Below are 20,016 nucleotides of genomic sequence, written 5' to 3'. Positions count from 1 at the left end.
AGGAAAAACCCTCCTCTTCCACCCAGACCACTGTCCCCAGGACTTGAGGACGGTGCCACCGGGCACACAAAGCCCCGGCCTCACGCCTTGCCCTACCCCGGACCCATTCAGCACCTGGACTGAGGATGGTTGCAGAGAGGAAGGAAAGAAGAGAAAGAGCTAAAGAGAAGAGCAGCCTGGGGCTGATGCCCACCGTCGGTGCCCGGCTGCCGGGGTGGCACCTGACGTCTAGTGCAGTTAAGTATTTTCACCAGAACTGGGAGGTCGGGGGCCAGCGTCCACCCGGGTCTGGTTTCGTCTGTTCTGCCCCGTTTGTTCTCCTGGAGTTGAATTCCAACTGTCCGGGGAGCTGGGCCCCAGGCCTCTGCCCCCTGAGCGCCCCCTATTGCCTGGGAAGCCACCTTAGGCTCAGCATGTCCTTGTCAGGACCTGCCTCGGGCTAAGGGCTCACTTGGAAGTGGGTGGGCACTCGGAAGCCAGAGAGGCAGCACCACAGCCGTGCCCTGCTGGCGGCTCTGTCTCCATCGCCTGTAACTCGGCTGGTCAGTTGTGCAGGTTACATTTCTCAGTTCACACTGAGGGAAAAGGAGGCCAGCTAAAAATAATAAAAACATTTCTCTGGCACTGCAGGCCTCTCCACCCCTCGAGGGTCTCTGCTGCCCTCCCCACCTTGAGCCTCCACACCAGGGTGTTTCATCCTGTTCATTCACAGACCCTCTCAAATGCCCCTCTTGCAGGACATGTGAGGGGACCATGCCGCCTGCTGTGGCTGCCTACCCAAGCTGGCACTGGCCCTGCCAGCCAGGCACTGCTGCCAGTCAGCCCTCTCCAAAGGCACATGGCGGGGGGCCTCTGAAGTGGGAAGTATCTCCTTCGGTGTGTCAGACAGATACTCTACCCAGATCAGTTACTGGGGCTTGTTACCTGAATACCTATATTTCTTGAGGACTTGACCTAAACTGTATGTCTGGTCCCCATCGTCTTCCCCCTATAGTCCCTCCTGCTGGTTGAAAAGCAGGCAGGGTGGATGTAACAGCGTAGACCTCAAGGTGACCTGGGAAAATGAGGTCATGGATTGCTGGTCACTAAGCCAGAATGCCCCTGAACTTCTGATGCCTTAGGGTACTATACCAACTGGACTGCTGGCTTCCAGAGTCCTATGTGAAGAGAAATGAATCTCTATCTTCTTTGAAGCGTTGCTATTTTGGGGTTTGCACCTCATAGCTGAATCAGATCCTACAAATATCCTTCAGCTTCATGTGTACTTCATGCTCTCGCTTATTGCGAGTGACAGAATAGCAGGCCAGTGGGGATTTGGGCAACAAGACATTTAACTGTCCCATGTTACAAGAGGCCATGAGGTAGGGAGTTTCAGAGTTGGTTCTGTGGTTCACCAGCACTGGGGCCTGAGGATGGCATTTCTGTGGTTCTCCTGGCCTGCTACTCCTGGTGACAATGTGGCTGCTGCAGCTCATTTTCACACAACAGCATCCAAAGCAGGAAGAAGCTCCATCCTTTACTGGGTAAGAGAGTCTTTCCATAAACCCAGAGCCAGTTTTCCTCTCCTTAGTCCAGTCACTACCAAGGGGGAATGGGGTTACCAAATCTGGCTTAGCTATGGTAATTTACTCCCTGGCATGGGGCACACTGCCACGCAAACAAAACCATTGCTCCATTAGCAAAGAAGAAGGGAGAACAGCTACTGCGAGGCAACCAGCAATGCCTTACTAATTAAAAAGCACTCACTGTGAAGATAAAGACATTTTGGTTCTTGATTTGATGTTATTCTACAGTTGTGTTGATATTGTTCTGAAATGCCAAAGCTATTTTCATTCACTTGGGGCTTGTAGCTTTTGCATTTAGAATACACTCTTCCATGATTTAAGGCTAAAGAAGAGCTGAGCGGGAACAATATTTAAATAAATTTACAATTAGAAAAGATGATGATTTCGTGTTTTGTGCTCTCAGCCCAAATCAGCCACAGAGAGAAACAAGAGCTATTTATTTTAAGAAATGCCAACCTCAGGGGCTCCTGAGCCACTGCCCTTCATTCTGCAGCGTGGGTTCTATTCCAGAATACGTGCCCGGTCTCCCTCTTGGGAGCTCCTCCTTCGTGCCCTGCCCCCCTCACCTTCCAGACCTGCTCTGTGCCTTTTCTTCTATTCCTGCTGCTTTTTCTTTCCCTGTTTCTTTCCTCTTTCTTGCCCCTCCCTCCTCTCTCTTGCCTTTCAACTGCTCCTTAGATTGACGTGTCCCTGGTAGAATCTGTTTCATTCAATTTGTTGTACGTTCATCATTTTTTCTTTTAAAAGCAGGTGAGTTAACTGTTTGTGCATGGGTCTTGCAGAAAAAGCTTTCAAAAATTTAAACCAAACCAAACCAAACAAAATAATTCTGTCCCATTTCTGTCCCATGACTGATTAATTACATTCAGGATTTGGTCTTATTGATGGAAAGAGCTAGCAAAAAGCAATATCCTATTAGCCTCTCTTCTTTGATTTGATCTAATTAATTCAGCCAACTCTGGCAGACAGTGCGAAGCCATATGGGCTGTCATGAAGCCCAGCAAATATTCATGTAGCTGGAGCTTCTCAGGTACTTGGCCACCAACGCCGAGATCTGGCCCGGATCCAGGACTGAGTAGGAGCGTCCTGCACGGATTGAACTGCGCCTCCCCAAAATGTGTATGTTGAAGCCCTAACTACGATGGGACTGTCTAAGCAGACAGGGCTTTGAGGAGATAGTTAAGGTTAAACGAGGCCACAAGGGGAGAGCCCTCATCTAGCAGAACTGTCGCTTTATAAGAAGCAGGTCTCTCTCTCTTTCTCTCTCCTTTTCTCCCCTTATCATGTGAGGACACATTAAGGAGGTGGCCATCCGCAAGCCAGGAAGATGGTTCTCACCAGAAACCAACTCAGCCAGTACTTCTGGTCATGGACGTGCAGTCTCTAGAACTGTGAGAAAAAACTTTCCATTGTTTAAGCCATCCAGTCTATGATATTTTGTTACGGCAACCTGAGGTGACTAATGCGGGGGTCTCTGTCAGAGCCAAGCATTGAGGGACAAGACCCAAACCACGTGGGACCATTTCCCACCCAGCCTCCTCTAACTGGCAGCTGAAGTGCCACCCAGGTGGGCTCGGCTTGCTCACCCATGAATCAATATGATGACTCTGGCTTCTGGGGGTGGGTGGGGAGGGAATGGCACTTTCCTGAAATAAACTTTATCTCTTTCACATCTGTGGGGATTTATCCATTATTTCTACGGTGATTTCTTTCCTTTTTACTTTCATCCATAAAATGTTTAATATGTATCTCAAAAGGATAAGGATTCTTAAAAAATAACCCCCAGTTATCACATCCCAACAAATTAGCAGCAATTTCTCAATATCATCAGCCACCTAGTGTCCAATGTTTACATTTCCAACCATTTCCAAATGCGGTAATGGTGCATTTTTTTTATTTTATAAAGTGTTTATTTGAATTAAGGTGCAAATCAGGCCCGTCAGCGGTGGTGGTTACTATGCTGCTTATGTCTCCTGTGACCAAAAGGATTCTCTTTCATTATGTTCTTTCCTGGAATTTGTTATTGTTGAAAAAGCCAGGTGATTTGTCCTACGGAGCTTCCCTTCTCTGATCTGCTCATTGGGTGTCCCTGGCGTTTGCCCATGTTACTCTCCCCTTTGTAATTTCCTGCAAATGGCTTGTTGCATTTAGACGTTTGATCAGATTCAAGATGAATATTTTGAAGACTGTTTCTATGTGATGGTGTGATGTCCCATGTGGGGGTGTGACATCTAGCTGTCGCTTCTTGTGCGATGTTAGCAGCCCCTGTTGATCAATAAATGGATCCATTAATTCATTGTGGATGATACTATTCTATCAGTCCCTGTTCATTTATTAGCTGGAATAATTCTATAAAGAGAAACTTCTCCTCATCTACTCTTTAATTATCCAGTGGTGCAGTTCATGTAGCCACATTAGGACAAATGCTTATTTCCCTTTGTTTATTGGTTTCAGATTAATGTGTTTGTTCCCCAGCATTCCCCAAAGGTGAGCAATTGGCAATGAGTCAGAGTTGATTTTTTCTTTTTTGTTCCATAGACCATGAATTCTAACATATTTAAAAAATATGTTAGAATCCACTGCAGTTATTATCCTTAATACTACTAAAATTGTTCAGTCTCTAGTCTGGGGATCCTCTTCAGGTTGCTTCCTAAGCCCTTTTCACATACCTACTAAGTAGACTTTGCCATCTTCCTTTCTTCCTTGATTTCTGATCTGAAAAGACATCCCAGGTTTTTCCTGGTCACTTCCTGACCCAGGCCTAGAATCAGCCATTTCACCGAGCAGCCCTTTCCTTTTAGTGGGAAATGGTCTTGCGAGAGCGCAGTCTGGCTGCCGGGGGTGTCACTGCTAGGAGGCTGGTCACTGTTTTCTTGGCTATTTCTGTGGACAGAACTAGAAAATTTCCCTCAGAAAAAAGTTTCTATCAGCAATGAGGAGAGTTCCTGGTGCTCCAAAACCCTGCCACCATTTGGTGTTGTTGGTGTTCTACGTTTGGGCTATTCTTTGGGTGTTTAGTGGTATCTCATTGTTTAAATTTGCATTTCCTGGATGATACTTGATGTGGAGTATCTTTTCATATGGTTCTTTGCTGCCTATAACTTTTTTTGATGAGGTATCTGTTAAGGTCCTTGGTTCATTTTTTAATCAGGTTTTTTAATTTTCTTACTGTGAGTTTTAAGTATTCTTTGTATATTTTGGATGAGCCCTTCATCAGGTGTGTCTTAGGCAAATATTTCCTCCCATTCTGTGGCTTGTCTTGTCAGCCCTTGACAGTGTCTTTTTTTTTTTTTTTTTGAGAGGGCATCTCTCATATTTATTGATCAAATGGTTGTTAACAGCAATAAAATTCTGTATAGGGGACTCAGTGCACAATCATTAATCCACCCCAAGCCTAATTCTCAACAGTCTCCAATCTTCTGAAGCATAATGAACAAGTTCTTACATGGTGAACAAGGTCTTACATAGTGAGTAAGTTCTTACATGGTGAACAGCACAAGGGCAGTCATCACAGAAACTTTCGGTTTTGATCACGCATCATGAACTATAAACAATCAAGTCAAATGTGAATATTCGTTTGATTTTTATACTTGATTTATATGTGAATCCCACATTTCTCCTTTATTATTATTATTAATAAAATGCTGAAGTGGTAGGTAGATGCAAGATAAAGGTAGAAAACATAATTTAATGCTCTAAGAGGGCAAATGTAGATGATCAGGTGTGTGCCTATGGACTAAGTATTAATCCAGGCTAGACAAGGGCAACAAAACATCCATGGATGCAGAAGGTTTCTCTCAAAACAGGGGGGTGAGGTTCTAAGCCTCCCCTCTGTTGATCCCCAATTTCTCACCTGATGGCCCCCCTGCGACTGTGCCTTGACAGTATCTTTTGCAAAGCAGATGTTTTCAGTATTGATGAAGTCCACTCATCAGTTATTTCTTTCATGGATGAGCCTTTGGTGTTGCATCTAAAAAGTCATGGCTGAACCCAAGTTCATGTAGGTTTTCTTTATTTATCTTCTAGGAGGTTTACAGTTTTGTGTTTTACATTTGGGACTGTGAACCATTTTGAGTTAATTTTCATGGAGGGTGAATGCCTGTGTCTCGATTCTTTTTTTTTTTTTTTGGCATGTGAATGTCCAGTTATTATAATGCCATTTGTTGAAAAGACCTTCTTTGCTTCATTGTACTGCTTTTGCTTTTTTGTCAAAGATCAGTTCACTGTATTTATGGGGATTTATTTCTGGGCTCTCTATTCTGTTCCACTGATGTCTCTTTGTCTATTCTTTCTCTACAACCTTACCATCTTGATTACTGTAGCTTTATAGCAAATCCTGAAGTCTACAGTGTCAGCCCTCCAACTTTGTTCTTCTTCAGTGTTGCATTCCCTATTCTGGGTCTTTTGTATCTCCGTATAAATTCTAAAATTGGTTTGTAAATATCCACAAGATAGTTTACTGGGATTGCAATTGGGGTTGCGTTGAACCTCCGGGTCAGGTTGGGGCGAGCTTGTACCTTGACAACACTGAGTCTTCCTGTTCAAGAGCATGGAACATCCCTTCATCTATTTAGTTCTTTGATTCATACACTTTTGGTGCCCTAATTTCATTTCTGATAAGTAAATCACCCAAAGAATGGGAAACAACATAAGCACAGCATTGATTTTAATGATTTATGGACTATAAGGTACTTATGAGACTTCAGAATGAATACAAAATTTCTTAGGCAACATGTTTAAAATGTCAATTCTATTTGTGACTTTAAAGTACATTTTCCAGACCACCACTTAGGTTGGGCACCTCTCATATGTTTGACTATTTCATTTCCTTTTTTGTAAAGTGTCTGTTTATGTGGGAGTTTTTCTCATTTTCTTCTGTGAGTTCTAAGTTCTTGCCTTATTGATTTGTAGAAATTGTTAATACATTCAAGGTACTAGACTCTTTGGTAATACATGTTGCAACTATGGTTTCTTTTTTTTTTTTTTTTGCCTTTTCATTCTCTTAGTGATGTCTTTTGATTAACAGAATTCTTAATTTCATTAAATTTATTAATATTTTCCTTCATGATTAAGAAATTCTTCACTACCCTTGGGTCAATGAACTCTTCCTGTTTTCTCTATGTTTTGTAATTTTACCTTTCACATTTAGGTCTGTTACTCACCAGGAATTGATTTTTATGTATACTATGAGGTAAGGGTACACTTTGACTTTTTTCCATATGGATACCTAACTTAACCCAGCTACATCATTTGAGAAGTCCATTCTCCCACACTGGTATGCAAAGCCACCCTGGTAACATACCAACTTTTTGTATGAGCATGTCTCTGTTTCTGGTGTCTCTATTCTATTCCATCAGTCTGTATCAATACCACACTATCTAATCACTATAGCTTTATGTCATATAGGAGGATAAATTCACCCTTATATTTTTCTTCAATAGTGTTTTGTCTTTTTTTTATCATTTGCATGTCCATATGCTTTAGAAGCAGTGAGTTGACTTCAATAAATAATATGATTTAATTTTTATTAGGATTGAAAAGACTATAGTTCAATTTAGGGAGAATTAACATGTTTAAGTAATGCTAAATCTTCCAATCCATGAACATGGTATAGCTCTTTATTTAAATCAATGTTCAATAAAGTTTTATTATTTTCTCCATAAGGGTCTTCTTATCTAACAGACCCTTCTTATCTAATAGATATCTTCTGCTTATCTGTTGTTAGATTTATTCCTAGGTATGCTTACATGTTCATATTAAAAGTATCCTTTTTCTTCATTTTCTAGCTGCTGCTTGTAGCTAGCACATAAAGTACAAATAAATGTCTCATGATTTTGTATCAGCTTCAACAACTTTTATTAATTCTCATAATTTATCTGTATTCTTTTGCATTTTCTATATACATTGTCATATAATTTATAAGTAATGACAGTTTTGTTTCTTACTTTCCAATCTCACACCTCTTTTACCTCTTTTTCTCGTCTTACTATTCCAGCTTAGTGAATAGAAGTGGTGATCATGGATGTCCTTTTCTGATCCCAAAGGAAAAGCTTTCAATTTTAATTTTAGAATTTTTAGATACCCTGATGAACATAAGAAAGTTCCCTCCTATCTTAGTTTGCTAAAATTATGTCTAAATTATTATAAATGAGTACATAATTTTATCAAACATGTTTTTTTAATTTATCAAGAAAATAATATAATGTATCTTTCATTAAATTCTGTAAGAATTTAATGTTGTGGATTATACCAATTGATTTTTCTAATATTAAATCACCTTGTATTCTTAAGACAAACCTAATTTGTGTGATGTATTGTCCTTTTAAAAATACAGACAGGTTTGATTTTGTAGGAATTTACATATTCCATTCATTCATTCTCTTGGCAAATATTTATTGAACACCTACAATGTGCCAGGCACAGTTCAACATCAACAAAATGAATCAGGATCCTTGCCCTTATGAGGTGTAAGTTTTAGGAGAGTGAGATAAAAAAGTAATGAAATATAGTTCATAAGTCTTATTCAGTGTGTTAGAAGATGTAAAATGCTATGGAATGAAGAAAAGTGGAGGAGGGGAGAGAGGATAGGGAGATTCAGGGATAGGTTGAAAGGGTCCAATGAAATAGGGTGGTTAAGAGTAGGCCTTGTTGAAAATATAACAGCTAAGAAAAGAATTAAGAGAGATAAGTGGCATTAGCCATGTGGATATCTGGTGAATAGTGTCCTAGGAATAGGGAAGAACAAGATCAAGTGCAACAAGGTCAGTGTGGCTGGACTGAAGTCATAATCTCCTCTTTTTATAAGGACACCAGACAGACTGGAATAGGGTCCACCCTAAGCAACTTAATTATCTATTTTAAGGCCCTCCATCTAAACACAGTTACATTCTCAGGTACTGGGAGCTAGGGCTTCACCACTGGAACTTGGAGGACACGATTTATGTCCACAGCAGAGGACAGGGTCCTATGAGATGCCCCACCTTAGGGGCAGCCTGGCTGTGGTATCTGTTCTCTCAGCATCAGGAGTTTCAAAACCGAAGCTTATAGTCACCTGGCTTAGCAAATGCCCTGCGGGCACCAGAGGTTTCAGTGCCCTGGTTCCCATTTAGTCTTCTTGGTTCCCATTTCCATTTAGATTTTAATGTGTTAATTTTTTATTCTCTTGCCAGCTTTTTCACCTCTTATTAATCTAGCTTGGCATTGTATTAGTATCACAAATTATATTCTACTGAATTTTATATAATACATTTAAGAGCACTTTGCCAATTTCATAAAAATATTTTCCCCTTATTGTGTTTTGTTTTCATTTTATTTTTCAATGTAGAGGGATTTAATGATTAAGCAGAGCAGGTCTTTGATTACTGAGCAAAGACCTAGTCAAAAAGTGAGAGCCAATTAAATGTCTGTTGAAAAAGTGAATGTATGGATGCTGTCTATTATTATGTGGTTAAATATGCTGCTCTTTTCCATTGTAAATTTCCTATTTGCATATTCCTATCATTCATACATTAAATGTAAGATAATATTTCTCAAATGCAGTTGACCCTTGAGAAATACAGGATTTAGGGACACCAACCCGCCATGAAATTGAAAATCTATGATACAACTCTTGACTCCCCAAAAACTTTACTAATGGCCTCCTGTGGACCAGAAGTTTAACTGATAACAATTGGTTAACATATATTTTGTACATTACATGTATTATATACTGCATTCTCATAATTAAGGAAGATAGAGAAAAGAAAATGTTTTTCAAATTGTCACAAATTTCTTAAAAATATTTCAATACATTTATTGAAAAAAACTGCATATAAGCGGTCCACACAGTTCAAACCCATGTTGTTCAATGTTGTACATGATAGTAAAATTACAGTGAAATTAATATAGACCTTGACTTTATTTAGCCAACCTGTGTACATGCCAGGTGTCTGAAGATATTCTACTGCTAGAGATCACAGTAAATATGATTAACACCTTAGATTATGTTTTTCTCATTCATAAAGTCGGCTAATCATATTGGGAGGCATGCCTGTATACCACCAAGGGCATTATGCCAATTTGCTTATTAAGAGTTTTTTTCCAGGCTGTTTCCAAGGACCTGGACCTTAGGAACACCAAATCAATCTTAGGACATAACTTGGCAGGGGAATTCACTTATTCGGGTCCTCTCTCAGTCTCCTCTCAATCTCCACAATCCCTTTCACCCTTCTGTTTGCCTAAGCAGCGAGGGGAACAGTAAATCTCCATCCTAGTGACAGTGACTGGTCCCTGCAGTATGAGCCCCCTCACTTCCCAAAGTCCTAGGAACACATTCCCCTGTTGGTAAGGTATCCTGTTTATACCAGTGACCTTCCCCACATTCAGAACTTGAACAGCTGCACAATATACATAACGGAGTGGAAAGTAACACAACACACATTTCAAAGAGAAAATTGGAGAGGGATATGCATCCAGCATTCCTTCCAGCTCTGAAAGGCTATGCTTCTTTGAGCCTATATTATAAAAATAACCAAGAGGCCACATGGGGCATGACACAGGGGGCTGTTTAGGGAAAATGATTTTTACTCCCTAAAGTTAAAGCCTGAAACAAAGAAGGAAATTTTTAAAGAAAATGAACAGAGAGGGTCACTGAGCAATAAGTAATATGATTATTCTTCCTGAATTTGAAAGTACGTTTTAAAAGGTAACAATCATTCCAGTTAACCTATTTTGAAATAATTAGATTTTTATCGGTACCCTTGAGATCGAGGGTCATGTGTGTGTGACTTTGTATCTCCAGGGCCCATTTACATAGTGCCACACACACAATAGTCACTCAGTTCGTGTTTTGTAATTTAAAAATTGGGACAATCTCAAGAGAGGCAGAGGTGTGTGTGTGTTGTGTACACACAGCTGTAGTTATAAGGAATCCCTAGCATTTATGGAGTACTCACTGTATATCCCACTCTGCTCAGGGGACCGAGCCTTCTGAGCGTATATCCTAGAGGTCATAAAGAGGGTGAAGAAACGGGGCTCTGTGACAGCACAATGACTTTCAGAGTACAAAGCTATTTTAAATCATAATTTTAAAGTCTAATTAAGTAAACTCTCTTCCCCAACACCTAGAGACCCCTTGTCTGTGCGTCCAGTCCGCCTTGAGCTCGCCTCTGGCCTGCAGAGCTGGAAAGACAAAGTCAACGGCAAAGACCTCTCGTTTGCCTGATGCCCGCCTCCTCCCCTTTCCCCATGTACCCCTCTGTCCCCATTTTGCTCCTCCATTAATCTGGAAGCAAGTACGTGCAGCTCGCTTTGATTGCTGTAGTTTTTAGTTGAGACTCTAGAAGATGCAGTCCCACACCTGTGTTATCTTTGTCTCAGAAACACACTCCCTCTTTCTAACAGTGTGGCAGGAAAACAGTCCTGCTGCTTGGCTGCCACCGAACCGTCAGTGCCGCTCAGGAGAGAACACAACGAGCACACAGACACGTGAGTGTGTGCAGAGAGTCCGAAAATAGGTTTTTCTTTTAATGTTGGGAGAACATGAGGACTTATTTCTTTCTATCCCATTACACCCAATTTCACCCACTAGCTAATTTTATCTAGGGATATAAAGTTAGTTTTTCTTCTCCTTTTTTTTTTCAGAGAAAAGATGTTCTGAAGGGAAGAATGGGAAGGTCCTTTTACCAATATGAAATGAAATCTTCTTCCCGGAATTCAAATGGGCAGCAGGTGGAAACCTGGGGAAAGGAGCACCGATCTGTTTGCCCGTATCGCTCGGGCCGGGATCTAGATGGGCTGTTCTGCTCCAGGATTCTAAGATTCTGTGATTTGAGTGAAGAAGGGTGTCAAGGAGGAAAGATAGGTGAGGGAAAAGTCTGGAGATACCTCAAGAGCTGATGGCCAAAAGGCCGAGCAGGGGCCATCAGTGCGTAAGGCGAGCTTGTTGGAGCGGGCCTGTGGGGTGAGAACAAGCCCCGGAACCGGCCCAGGAGGGGCTGCGGAGGCTGAGTGGGGCTGCTCAGACAAGGTGGACTGGGTCCTGGGGGTGTGCTGTACAGGGCGGAACCGGGGGGTCCCAAAGGTGACGAGCAGAGGCTGGACACCCAAAGCCGTGAGGTTTCTGAGATCCAAACCAATGTGGGGAAGACGGCATGAGAGAAGTCAGCTGGTGTCGGGTAGACTCAGAAAGAGGCAATTAACGTAGACTTCTGGTCCTCAGAAAGAAGAAAAGGCCAGTTTTCAAAAGCAGGCATAAGTAAAGCTGGGTTGAGGGCACATGAAGTCTATTGTAGTAGATTAGGCCACAGATCGACCTTCTTCCACTGAGAGAGGGGCCTATGTCCTCTACCCTGGAATCTGGGGAGGTCTTTTGATTGATTTGACCAACAGAATATGAAAAAATGCTGCACTAGTTTCTTGGCCCAGGCTTTCAACAACTGGCAGCTACTATTTCCTGCTTTGGAAACCAGCTGTCGTGTTGTGAGGAAGCCCAAGTAGTCCTATAAAGAGGCCTACGTGTAGAGGAACAAGGTCCCCTGCCAAGAATCCCAGCTGACTGTCAGCCAGCACCAGTCACGTGAGCGAGCCACCTTGGAAGGGACTCAGCCGGTCCCCACAGAGCTGCTCCAGCTGAAGACAGATGGAGCAGAGACTAGCTGCCCAACTGAGTCTTGCCTGAATTGCAGATTCATGAGCAAAATACATGATCGCTTTTGTTTTAAACAACTGAATTTTGGGTGAGAGGTTATGCAGCAATAGAGGACCAGAATATGCATTATGCTACTGTCTCTATTTTTACATATGTATAAAAATTCCTATTTCACCAAATGTTTTAAATGGGTACAAGGATACAGCAGCACGATGTGACTTGGTATTTGAACCCTAAGAGGAAAGTGTTTCTTGAAGAGTGGGCTGGGAACCATTTGCATCAGCCCTCCAAGGATCTCTCTGAACGGAAGAGGTATCTGTCCATTTCAAGGGCACTGCTGGAGAATTGAGACACGCCTTGAAGTTGGGTCAGAGCAGTGGTTCCCAGCCTTGGCTTCCTCTTGTGATTGGCCAGGGCCCTGTACGGCATGCTGGCACCTGGATCCTACCTGCTGAGTTACGGATCTAGACACTTAGAGGGGCTCCTGAGCAGTGGGACTTGTCGAAGCTCTCCAGACGATCCCAGTTTGCAGCCGAGGTGGAGGTCTACTGAGCAGGACAGTTAGAATCTGAGAGTGCGCGACCTTTACCCTGGTAAGGAGTCAGCTGGCACCAGATATGCGAGGAAGGGGGGCCTACAGAGATTGGGAGGCGAGCAGAATTGGCTGGCGAAGGCCATCTGTGAGGGACTGTGACTCTCTATTGCATCACGTTACACCCCATTCCACTCCATTCTGCAACATTCCCCCACGTTCTATTGCTTTCCATTCCGCCAAAGAGGGCTCCATTTGCTTCCAAACCACCCAGGAACCCCCTATTGCGTCACATTACACCCCATTCCACAACATTCCATGACGGACAGTCAGAGGGGTTCTTTGTGAGATTAGGTGATCAGAACTAAATTCACCAATATGTCAACTGGAGAATGTGAAAGGAAAACTCCATTTCCTTCATTTGGGCTACAGGTATCCCTTTACTTTTACAAAAGACTTACCCAAGTACCTGTTTTTGCTAACCAAAAGAAATCTGAAAGATTTTTGTTTCTATGAGCAAAGGTGAAAAGAGAAAATGGTGTTGAGGGCCTGTTTTGCAGTGAGCCCTTTCTAGAGGCGGCAGCGAGAGCAGCCCAGGACACTCCCGCTGCTCCCCGGAACCCCTTCGGCCCCTCAGCATTGGAAGCCACAGCTCTGTGTCTCAGCTCCTGTGCTTTATTACTATTTATGTTGTGCATCCCTTAGCAAGCTGTGCTCTAGGGTATCAGAAAAGCCTACAACACACCTGCATCTTCTCCCTCCTTCCCAATTTATTCCCCCCTCAAATATAAAGGCGAGACAAGGGAAGCCCAGGGATACCTTCCGTCGGGGAACCTCGGCCCCCTCTGCTAACAGAAGAGCTCTTGGAAGTCACTCTTGGCACTTTCTCGAGCCTAATGCCTCCTTCCTAAACTTCTCCGGGTCCTCTCATCAGCCCCCCTTTTGGGTCTGGCAGTGCCCCCCAAACTTTTCCATATAAATTAATGGCAATTGCTTCTTGTATGCCGCTTCGGCTTAGGGAAGTTTTGATAGGAACACTCAATTTTCAGATAGCGGGGGGAACCTGTAATGGAAACGGAAGGTACCAAAACACACACTAAGGTTTTTCTTCACAATTGAGTAGAAAATAGATGTGTTTGTGCTGAGAGAAATTCTGATTTTAATTTCCTTTTCAAAATTATTTCTACACCCTCTTTAAAGTTTTCATTTCTCTCCTGCTATTTCAAAGGCACCCCTGAGCCTGACTTCACGTTGGCCTCCAGTTTTGGGTGGTGCTGAGTTCCTGAAGAAGTGGGCCCCTGGGGCGGGTTGATGAGGACCAGGGGGATGCGAGATGCTCCGAGGGGTTGCAGGCAGGCTAATGGAAGGGGGCACAAATGATTAGCGCAGCTAGTATTACCATTCATAGCTTTTCCTCTTTCCCCACCGCCGCAGGTAATTCTGTATTGTCCACTGGACTTCAGTCCCTCCCCCAGCCGGAGGGAATCTAGACGGAGGAACTGAAAAGAGGCATGAGTTACCAGAAAAATGCCCCGACTGTTTGTGGAGAGAGGTTACTCGGGACCAGCCTCGGGGTGTGAGAGAATTAGAAGGGGAGGACTTCCAAGCCGTCCCCAGCCAGGCTTCACAGTCACTGCCTGGAAGAGAGCCGCCTAAGCGAGGCCCGCGTCAGGCTGGGGTGGGAGCGAGAAGGACGCCTTTGTCATGTGAAGCCACTGAGCACCTGAACTTTATTTGTTCCTGAAGCATAACCCAGCCTTCCCCCGACTAACACGGTCCCCCGGGGGAACGGAGAGGCTGCTGTTACCCTTCTTACTGGAAAACCACTCGGAGGGAGGAAGGCTAGGGGCTTCTACTTTAGAAACCAGCTCAGGAAGGCTGCTTTCCCATGTCGTGGCTCCGCAAGGACAGGGGGAAAGCGACATCAGGAGGCAAGACAACTTTGTATCTATTCGCCCCGCCTTCCCGAGGGGCCCGGGATCTTCTGACTGATGTCTTTTGTGATCAGCCTTTCAGTCAACATTACTGTTTCGACCTGGGGTTGAGCCGGGGCAGAATTCGGCACTGACTTTGAGGCAGGTGTGGCGATACATTTGAAGAAGCCGCTGGTCTCAATCAGCTTGAGGATTTCAAGTCTGAGTTCTCATTTATTCACCTGACTTCAAGTGTTTTGAATAGAAAATCCAGACCCTAGAAAATAAGCAGTGGCGGGAATGAGCTTTAGGCCCCAAGAATCTTTTGTTCAAGACCCCTGATCAGAAGAAAACTGACCTCCTACCTACAAGTTCTCAGAACTTTGGCACAGTGCTCCAGTACCTGGTACTCAGACAAAAACAGCATCTTTCATTTTTATACACATAATAATCAGTGGTAAAGTACAGCAGACTGGGATCTCAAAATCAACTCCTTTGACAGAGAACTAAGAACTTAAAAGACTGGACAAGAGAGTCTTTGAAGCCCCAGTTAGGTAATGTCCTCGAAAATGGTTTGTGAACCATTTGATTTTGCTTCCCTAGAAACGCTCTCCTGCTTGGCGTTAGAGCGACGGAGACGCCTCGCCTGGTTTTGAAGACTGCTTAACCCCAATAACAATTTAGAAGGACTGTCCCGAGCGGCTCGGGTGCCTTTGTCTCTATTGGATAGAGCTGTGGACGGTCCCCTCGCTGCCCACTCTCTGCTTCCGTTGTGTGCAATCTGGTTAATATGTGACTTTCATTTTTTTAAGACCCCAAGCCCAGCACTTAGTCCATGCACCTCTTTATTACCACCTGAGGACTCCTGGCAGACTGGAGCCATTTTTCCTTCTGACAGACCTTTAAATGATTCTTCATCCTTTTGTCACATAATTAAAATTAGATTATTTCAACTCCCCGCTGGCCTGAGTGGGGCCCTTGGCAAAGCCTCCAGCTGGCCCAGGGGCCTTTGAAAAGGGGAATATGGTCCAAACACCCTCAGCTGCTGCCCCGCCCCACCCCAGCCTGGAAGCCAGGTGCTCCCTGCCAGCGAGGCCACGTTTGCCCTGAGTTTATCAATGGCTGCTTATTTTCTAAGGTCTGGATTTGTATTCAAGACGCTTGAAGTCAGAGATTGGTATGTTTGTTTCTAAGGAGGTGAAGATGCTCAAGTGCCCCTTTTTCCAGAACCCCCGGAGCTTCCCCCCTTAGTCCTGTGCCTGCTGGGTCTGCTGAAATGGGCCGTATCAGGAAGATCAAGCTGGTGAGTCCATCTATTGTCGTACACATTTGTTTGCAAATACTTGCTCGGTTTCTCAGCCAAGGCTGCACTCGGAGCCCTTTCTGGCTTCGGGCCTTTTCGTCTAGGCCTCCCCACCCTCTGGCACCCAGCCCCTCCCTGGCTGCCTTTCCAAGGGCCGCTCGGCTGGGTCCCACACGCAGCAGCAGGGAGAGCTCCCCCCACTGCCCATGGCAGGCGCACCTCTTCCCAACACACCTCCTCCTGCCCAGTGTCTGACACCTGCTTCTTCTCCCTCCCCAATATCCCCCCCGTCCCCCAAATATAAAGGCGAGACCAGGGAAGCCCAGGGATACCGTCCGTCAGGGAATCTCGACTCCCTCTGCTAACAGAAGAGCTCCTGGAAGTCACTCTTGGCACTTCCTCGAGCCTAAACTTCCCGGGTCCTCTCAGCAGCCCCCCTCCGCCTGCCTCTCTCTGCCCATGCTCCACGGGGCATCGGCATGGCATCGCGGCAGCGGCCTCCCTGGAGGGTCTGACGCCTGTTGGGTGAGGAGGAGACGCCTGAGTCAGCGGCTTAGCTGGGCTGCCACCTGGAGTCAGGGACTCACCCTCTGAATTTTGCTTTGTTGTGGAATTCGGGATAGTAGCGTCCATCTCAGATGGCTGTAAACGGGATTAGGAATAATGCCTGGAATTAGGAGTGACGGCAGGCCCGTAGTGAATGTTTTAACCTGGCTTCTCAAGAGCACAGAAATTGCGCCCGTCTGCTTTGTTCTTAAATACTGCCTCTCCTCTTACTGTGAAAGGTAGTTTATGTCCCTGGTCTTAAATGCCTCACAGTAGGGTGGATCTCCTTTAGTCCTGCAAAAAAAGGTAGATGTTACCATATTTTCTGCCAGAAAGCCTCAACTGCTCTGTTTGTGAGTGAGGGGTGTGTGTGTGTGTGTGTGTCCAAGATATACTGAGTATCAGCAAAGTGCCAGGCACCGTGCTATGGGCTTTGCGTGGATTCTCTCCCTCAAGGCAGCTTCTAGCGTATCCCCGTTGTCCAGAGGAGGAAGCCAAGGCTCAGGGCCCATGACCCACCTGAAGCCACGCAGTTAGCAGCTGGCGAAGCCGGAATTTGGAGCCGAGCAGCCTGGCCCCAAAGCCTGCACGCCGTGGCCTGATTCTCAGGGATGCAGGGAGGTCGGTATTTTAGAAATAAGGACTTCAAGGGTTTTCCAGGAAAAGAAAATTCAAAGTCTCTACAAACCATGAGACACTTTTTACATCATATTCCCAGAACCCTGCTTCCCCTTGGGTCTTCTGAACCAGTAGTTCTCAACCTGGAGCCATGATGCCCCCCAGGGCATGTCTAGGGACACTTTTGGTTGTCCCAACTGGAACGGTGGGAGAGGGGGAGCAGCTGGCATCTAGTGGGCAGAGGCCAGGGATGCCACCAAATACACCACAAGGAACAGGAAACCTCCCCCACCCCACCCCACCATTTGTCAAAAGGCTTGACTGGTACCTCATGCCTATAAAATCATCTTGTGGACACACATGTTGGTTTAGGGCCGGTTCACTGAGCCTGGAAGAGTTGTGCAGGTGTCCACTGCAGTGTTCACCGCATTCCTGGCAAGAGCAGGTAATCACGAAACCTCTGAGCTTATTTGCCTGCACGATGATTTCTTTCATTAGCACCAAGGCCTGCAGGTGTCAGTAGATGGAAGTGCTTTGCGCGTTGCTGTGGAAGCCAGCTAAGTCAGGTGCAGTCTGATGCACTCGTCTCAGCAGAGTGGTCTTCCTGTTGTCGAAGGCTGGGTCTCTCTACCTGGGGTACCTGCAGAGACCATGCAGCCCCTCTGCCATGTATACAGGCCTGCGACAGGAGAGAGTCAACACAGTCAGAACAATCCTTGAGCAAGGGAAACTGAACCAAGGAGTGAATACTACCCTGTTCCTTCTTCTGAAGAACAGTCTAGAAGATTTCTCAGAGGACCCACAGGGGGCTAAGCAGGACAGTCTCTGCTGGCAGCAGGAGCAATCTGTTCAGTCTTGCTACCTTGACTGGCCTTCCTTCTTTCTTTCATGCCCCCCAGGTCCCTACTCCCCACTCCTATTTGTTGGCTTCAGTTCCCTAAATATACCAGCTGCCCAAAGGCCCTACGCTCAGGCTGAGATAGCAGGGACAGCCACCAGGGCACATGGTGTAAGCCTTTCACGGCCCTTAGCCAACACCCTGCAGCGGTGTTCCTGCACAGCAGTAAGTCCCTGAAGAGGGAAATGGATCTCAGTACACTGCACGCCATGCTCCCAGGCGCTCCTTGTTAGCAGTGCTGGTAATGACTGCGTGTCCCCAAATTGCAGGCTTGCAAAATTCAAGTGGGTCCGACGAAGCGAGAGCACTTAAAATTGTTCCAAAGTGGATAAAAGGAAAATCGCCATGCCTAGGGAAGAAGAGACTTGACACATCCCTCCTGTTACTGAGTTTAATGGAGTTTTGTCTTTCAAACTGAAATGTTATTAAAATGTGCAGTGCCCTTAAGGAGGCATCCTCTGTTTAATCCCCAGAATTTCATTTCTTAGTGGAAAACTGCCTACATTTCACACAAAGTCATCTGCTAACTTTTGCATAAGTGTGTTTGTAGAAACATCTTGAGACCCCCCAAAGAGCCAGCCTTGTTCTGGCCATAACATGTTCTCATTTTATGTCATCAGACAAAATAACTCCATCATAATCAAAAGGAATATTGCAAAAACTTACAGATAGTAATAATCAATGGTCCTATTTTTAAGTGATATTTGAGTTCCAGTTCTTGTTTTTAATTATTATCAAGGTCAACACACAAATTTCTTTAAAGAAAAATGATGCTAAAAAGAATGTGTCAAGAAATGTATTTTAAAGACTTTTCAATTTGATGCAAGAAAAAAAAAATGAATGAATGAATGGATTACCCCTGTAGTATTAGCTACCACCTCCATCTGGTCACATGGCTACCATTTCTTTTTTGTGATGAGAACACTTAAGACTTACTCTCTTAGCAACTTGCAAGTATGTGATACAATATTATTAGCTATAATCACTATGCTGTACATGGGATTCCCAACCCTGTCCATCTTGTAACTGGAAGTTTGTATTTCCCCCACCCTCCCTCACCCCTGGTCAGCACCGCTGCCCTCTCTGCTTCTGAACATTTGTCTTTTTTAGATTCCACAAGAGAGATTTTGTTTCACTCCTGAGAGTGGATTGGTTGATATTCCGAAACTAGAAGATTTTATATAAACTTCCAGATTCTGAAAATGGAAAGATCTGCCAACACAGGGCCTGAGCTGAGCAATGGCCACCCCCTTCCTGTTTCATGTTCCCACCATCCCCTGCTGTTTCAGGTCCACTTCTTATTCTGTCGGCACAGTGGCCTCTCTCCTACCCTCCTGTTTTTCTCGCTGGTGCACATTTGAGCACGTGACACCCCATCACCAGCACCTTAGAGAGCACGAACGATGGGACAGGGCTGGCCCCAGGCAAAAGGGAGAAGCTTTCAGAGCATCCTACTGCGTCCTACTGCGTCCGACTGCATCTAAACGATTTCCCGTATTTTATTTAACACTTACGGTAACTCCAAATCTAGTGCTTTTCTACTGATTCTTTCTTGAAAAAAAAATGTGATCACCTAATGTGATTCACTCTAAACTGTTCATCATTTAATACGTCCTTTAGGGGAAAAAATACAGCCAGGGGACATTTACAGTTTCCAAATTCTAGCCAATTCGGTACTTGAATGAATGAGGTATTTGGGGGCAGGTGGCTCTTCTCTAAGCCCCTTCAGACCGCATCCCGTGGACAGTCACTTCTCCACTTTATGCCAGTGAGCAAAAATCTTTGCCAAAATGATCAGAAGGGCTGTTCCTTTTTTGCTTCTCGGGCTAGTGACTTGCCAGGGATCCCTATCGCAGCTGGTTCTCCCTGGGAGAAATATTTATCTAATTCCTTCCTATTTTAGGGGGGGTGCCCTGTGTGTTTTAACCTACCAGAAGTTTAATCTGTGCCAATGGTGCAATGTGGCTATAAAACAAAACAAAACACTTGAGCATGAACTTAGCTATGTCCATAG

General features: G+C 44.7%; 2 long non-coding RNA genes across 2 annotated transcripts in view; one reads left to right on the top strand and one right to left on the bottom strand.

Moving 5' to 3' along the window:
* Positions 1-1,081: 1,081 nt before the first annotated feature.
* LOC140846879 (uncharacterized) overlaps positions 1,082-20,016 on the top strand; it is a 29,102-nt gene continuing 10,167 nt past the window's right edge. Inside the window, exon 1 of the long non-coding RNA XR_012126374.1 lies at positions 1,082-1,523. This is a non-coding gene — a long non-coding RNA (uncharacterized lncRNA). The remainder of the gene's footprint in view (positions 1,524-20,016) is intronic.
* Positions 14,784-17,777, bottom strand: LOC140846708 (uncharacterized). Its single transcript, XR_012126102.1, has 3 exons — positions 17,433-17,777; positions 16,528-16,780; positions 14,784-14,914 (listed from the first exon to the last, which is right to left on the bottom strand). It is a non-coding gene; the product is annotated as an uncharacterized lncRNA (long non-coding RNA).

This window comes from Manis javanica, chromosome 16 (assembly GCF_040802235.1).
Source record: "Manis javanica isolate MJ-LG chromosome 16, MJ_LKY, whole genome shotgun sequence".
Classification (NCBI taxonomy): domain Eukaryota; kingdom Metazoa; phylum Chordata; class Mammalia; order Pholidota; family Manidae; genus Manis; species Manis javanica.
Note: the sequence above shows the minus strand (reverse complement) of the source record. Positions and strands in the feature narration are given on the sequence as shown.